The sequence below is a fragment of the Vombatus ursinus genome, unplaced genomic scaffold, assembly GCF_900497805.2.
Source record: "Vombatus ursinus unplaced genomic scaffold, bare-nosed wombat genome assembly UNPS02009205.1, whole genome shotgun sequence".
Taxonomy (NCBI): domain Eukaryota; kingdom Metazoa; phylum Chordata; class Mammalia; order Diprotodontia; family Vombatidae; genus Vombatus; species Vombatus ursinus.
The window spans coordinates 31,882,911-31,888,320 of NW_020948983.1; the positions used below are offsets into that span (position 1 = coordinate 31,882,911).

The 5,410-nt window shown below is 36.0% G+C and overlaps 1 pseudogene; it reads right to left on the reverse strand.

Annotated features, from left to right (window-relative positions):
* Positions 1-2,653: 2,653 nt before the first annotated feature.
* Positions 2,654-2,986, reverse strand: LOC114035349 (annotated as a pseudogene).
* Positions 2,987-5,410: the final 2,424 nt, after the last annotated feature.

Consider the following 5,410-nt stretch of genomic DNA (forward strand, 5'->3'; position numbering starts at 1 on the left):
AAATCTTGAGATGGTGAACATAAAAGACAGCTTCAACCTGCAGGTTAATTATTAATAACACCCAACTGTATAATTACAAGGGAGTTGCATTATGGTGTACTTATTTACAAATATAATGAAAGTTCTGCTAATTTAAAAAGCCTCAATGATTATAATCAATGTCAAGCCACCTATATTCTGACATATGCCTTACTATACTCCCCTGTAGCACGCTGTAATATCAGAATATGTTAATTGAAATTCAATTCAATTTTCTTTTTGGTGGTTACACTTGCCTATGCTCTAGTATGTATCGAGACATGCAGCCAAAGCTGATCATGAAATCTCAGCTGAAGAAGGGATCTTATAAGTTAACTAGTGCAACCTGAAACAGAATGAACATCAATCCCTTCAACATTGTACATAACAGAGGGAAGAGTGAAGATGGTGGAGCAGAGGAAACTTAACCTCCAAGTTTTCCTAACATTACCTTTCAAACAATTTTAAAGTAACACCTGAAATTGAATTCTGGAGTGGCACAGCCAAAAAAAGGTCAGGGCGACACATTTTTCCAGCTCAAGGCAACTTAGGATGTCAGAAAAAGAGGTCCATGTTGCTGGGATGGGGGCTGTCAGGGATCATGGGTGGGAACACCAGCTAAGGGCCTTGGAGGCAGCTGAGATGATTGATAGCAGCAGAAGCTTTGAGAGCTCTCAGCCCAGAGATGGTAAGGAGATTAGATAATGCATCAGAAAGAGATTACAGGGGAACCCTATGCTAGCATCATGTGTAGGATTGGGTGCACTTTGACAACTCCATGGCCCATACCCAGTTCTGGGTTGCAGTTCTTGTTCTGAGAAGAGCACTAGCAGCTGCAAGGGAGTAGGGGCACTTCCTGGGTAAGGACCAGAGCACAGACCAGAAAAGCAGTAACCAACCAGACCTCTCCCCAGATCAAATTACCTTGGAAGAACAGAAAATTTACAAATAGCCAGAACTAGCTGTGAAAGCAGCTGTGCTAAAAAAAGACCAGCTTGGGAAAATGTCCTACCATCAGGGACCAAATTTAAATAGATCTCAAAGTAAAGAAATAGATAGGGAAAATAAATAAATAACAACAAAAAAAGAACCTGACCATACAGATCTACTATGGTATCAGCAAATATTGAGGCACAAACTCAGTAGAAGGGAAAACAGCTATAAGTAAAGCATGAAAAAAAATATAGATTGGAAACAAGTTAAATTTTTTTCTGAAAGAGCTAAAGAAAGAGAAAAGAAAGATTTTTAAAAATCAAATAAAAGTGGTAGAGGAAAAAGTGGGAAAAGAAATGAGGGCAATGCAGAATTAACAGCTAGGCAAAATAGGTACAAAACCTCACTGGAGGAAAAAAAAAAAAAACACTTTCAAAAGCAAAATTGGCCAAATAAAAAAAGAGGTACAAAACCTCACTGATGAAAATAATTCTTTAAAAATTAGAATTGATCAAATGGAAGCTGATGACTCCATGCAACATAAAGAAACAGTAAAATAAAGTCAAAAGAATGAAAAAAAAAGCAAATGTGAAAAATCTCATTGGAAAAACAACTGACCTGGAAAATACGAGAGCTATTAAAAGAAACAATTTAAGAATTATTGGACTACCTGAAAGTCATGATCAAAAAAGAGCCTAAACATTATATTTCAAGAAATTACAAAGGAAAACTGCCCTGATATCTCAAAACTAGAGACTAAAATAGAAATTGAAAGAATCCACTGATTATCTCCTAAAATACAGCCCAAAATGACAACTTCTGGGAATATTATAAACAAGTTCCAATGCTCCTAAGTCAAAGAGAAGTTTGTTGAATGATCATTTTTCCCCTTGATGTATTATCCTTAATTTAGGTGGGTAAGTGATTCTTGGTTGTAATCCTTTCTCTCTTGCCCTCCAAAACATCATGTTCCATGTTGACCGATCCTTTAATGTTGCAACTGCCCAGTCTGGTGTGATTCTGATTGTGGCTCCCCAGTATCTGAATTGTTTCTTTCTGGCCACTTGTAGTAATTTTTCCTTGACCTGATAGTTTTGAAATTTGGTTATAATGTTCCTTAGGGTTTTTACTTGGGGATCTCTTTCCTGAGGTAATCAATTAATTCTTTCAATGCCTATTTTGCCCTCTGGTGACAGGACATCAGGGCAGTTTTCCTTGATAATTTCTTGAAAGAAGCTGTCCAGGTCATCTTTTTGATTATGGCTTTCAGTTAGTCCAATGATTCTGATATTATCTCTCTTGGATCTACTCTCTAGGTCAGTTGTTTTTTCCGTGAGGTATTTTACATTTTCTTTCATTTTTTTTCATTCTTTTGAGTGTGTTTGATTGATTCATGATGTCTCATGGAGTCATTAGCTTCTATTTGCCCCATTATAACTTTTAAGGTGTTGTTTTCCTCAATTAGCTCTTTTACTTTTTTTCCATTTGACCAATTGTACTCTTTGAGGAGTTGTTTTCTGCAGTAGATTTTTGTATCTCCTTTTCCATTTGGACAAACTACTTTCTGAGCAATTTTCGAAGCTGTTGACTCTTTTTTCATAATTCTCTTGCATCACTCTCATTTCTTTTAATTTTTCTTCTACCTCTCTTATATGATTTTTTTAGTTGAGTTAAGCTTTTTATTTAATGTTATAAAAAATATTTAGTCAAACAGACCAAAGCCCATGTCATCATTGGACTCCTCAGATTTTTCTTTTTTTGCTTCCTCTTTCTTCTTCTCCTCAGCTGGGGTGGCTGTGCTAGCAGGAAGGACAGCACCACCGGCTGTTGGGGCAGGTCCACCAACTGCTACATTGCAGATGAGACTTGCGATGTTGACATTGGACAGGGCCTTTGCAAGTAATACTGGCCAGAGTGGTTCAACATTTACACCTGCTGCTTTCAAGAGGGCATTGATTTTATCCTCCTTGACTGTAACCTCATCGTCATGAAGGATGAGGGCAGAGTAAATGCAAGCAAGCTTGGAGACAGCCATTTCAGTAGAAGGATGAGGAGAAAGTTGCTTGTCGTGGTGCTAGTCACTGGATGAAGTGAGGGTTCACCCCAATGTGGCTTTAGCTTCCAAAGAAGAACCAAGCACCTTACAGACAACTGAAGAGAAAGCTCTTATATGATTTTAAAGCTCCTTTTTGAGCTATTTTATTTGTTCTTTCTGGGTTTGAGACTACTTCCCTTTTTTCTTGGAGGTTTTGCCCATAGATGCTTTGACATTACTGTCCTCTTCTGTGTTTGTGTCTTGGTCTTCCCTGTCACAATTACATCTTTCTATAGTTAGATTCTTTTTGTTTTGTTTTGTTTTTTTTGCTCATCTTTTTTTTTATTTGGGGGGGCACTTTTTCCTTTCTTCTAGGGTGGAAGGGGCTCTCTCTCAAGCTTTTTGTGCCAGTGGAGGTAAGCCCTGGCTGTTTATCTGGTGCTGTACCAATGTTGCTGTTACAAAATGGATATCATCAAAATAATCTAATTCAGCTAAAGAAAAAAAAATGATGGATCAATAGAATAGATTTGATACACCATGTGTAAATGACCATAGTAATCTAGTGTTGTATAAACCCAAAGATCCAAGAACTCAGTTTTTGACAAAATATTTATGGGAAAATTGAAAAGAAGTTTGGCAGAAACTAGGTATAGTCCAACATCTCACACTGTCTATCAAAAATGAAGTCAAAATAGGTAGGTGATTTGGACATCAGAAGCAAAGTAGGGGAGCATGGAATGATTTACTTGTCAGAGACATGGATAATGGAAAAGTTTACAACCATACAAGAGATAGACAGGATCACAGGATATAAAATGGGTAATTTTGATTACATGAAATTAAAAAGCTTTTATACAAACAAAACTAGTGCAGCCAAAATTAGAAGGAAAATGGGAATCTGGGGAAAAATTAAAGCAAAGGCCCCATTTCTCAAAGTTATAGGAAACTGGTGCAAATTTATAAAAATAAGAGCCATTCCTCAATTGATAAATGGTCAAAGGATATGAACAGACAGTTTTCACAAGAAGAAATCAAAGCTATCAACAAACATATTAAAATGCTCTAAATCACTATTGATTAAAGAAATGAAAATTGAAACAACTCTGAGTACCAACTCAAACCTATTAGATTGGCTAACATGACAGAAAAGAAAAATGACAAATACTAGAGGGGATGTGTAAAAAATAGGGACACTAATGCATTAGTGGTGGAGCTGTGAACTGGTTCAGCTATTCTGGAAAACAATTTGGAACTGTGACAAAAGGGATATCAAACTCTGCATACCCTTTAACATAACAATGTGCTTATAATATTTTGCTCCAAAGAGATAACCAAAGAAAGAGAAAAGAGACTCATATATACAAAAATATTTATGGTCACTCTTTTCATGGTTGCAAGGAATTGGAAATTGAAGGGTTGCCCATCAATTAAGGAGTGGCTGAACAAGTTGCAATTTATAATTGGAATGAAATAATATTGTACTCTAAGAAATGATGAAGTGTATGGTTTCAGAAAAACCTGGCAAGACTTAACATGAAATGGTACAAAGTAAAGTTACTACAACCAGAACAGTGGTCACAGTAACAACACTATTGTAATTATGAATAACAGTGAAAGACTTAAAAACTCTAATAAATGTGATGATCCAAGACAATTCCAATGGATTTATGATGAAAAATGCTATCCACCTCCAGAGAAAGAACCAATGAACTCTAAGTGCAGATTGAAGCACACTTTTTTTCACTTCTGTTTTTTTTTCTTGCAACATGGGTAATGTAGAAATATGTTTACTTGACTTCATGTGTATAACTGATGTAATTCTGCTTGCCCTCTCAATGGATGGGGAAAAGATTGGAGGAAGGGAGAGAATTTGGAACTAAAAGTTAAAAAAAATATGAATGTTAAAAATAAATTTTAAAATAGTTAAAAAAATCAACATATGTAACAAATGGCTTTTGCTAGAAAAATGATGATGGGAAAACATATGATTGTACTTTTCAACAAAATACATTCCACTTTTAGACAGCTTTAATTGTTAGGAAGTATTTTTTCCTCACACCAACCCTAAAATTATACTGATTAGCATCAATCATAAGATCATAGGATCAGAGATATAGATATGAAAGGGATGTCACAGCTCATGAAATCCAACTCTTTAATTTTTAAATTAGGGAATTTAGGCCTAAAGAAGATAAATGACTTGTCCAAGACCCTACAGGCAATTATTAGAGGTGGGGTTTGAACCCAGGTCCTCTGACATGAGAGCTACTGGCTCTAGGGGGAATCTGGAGGAAGGAAGATCAGAGCCAGGTAAGAAATTCTCGTGAGAGCATAGGCCTATCATATGAATAAATCCAAAATCAGTAATCCTATTTCCCTGATTGGTCAATTTTTTTTAAGCAATCAGGGAATTTAGGATTA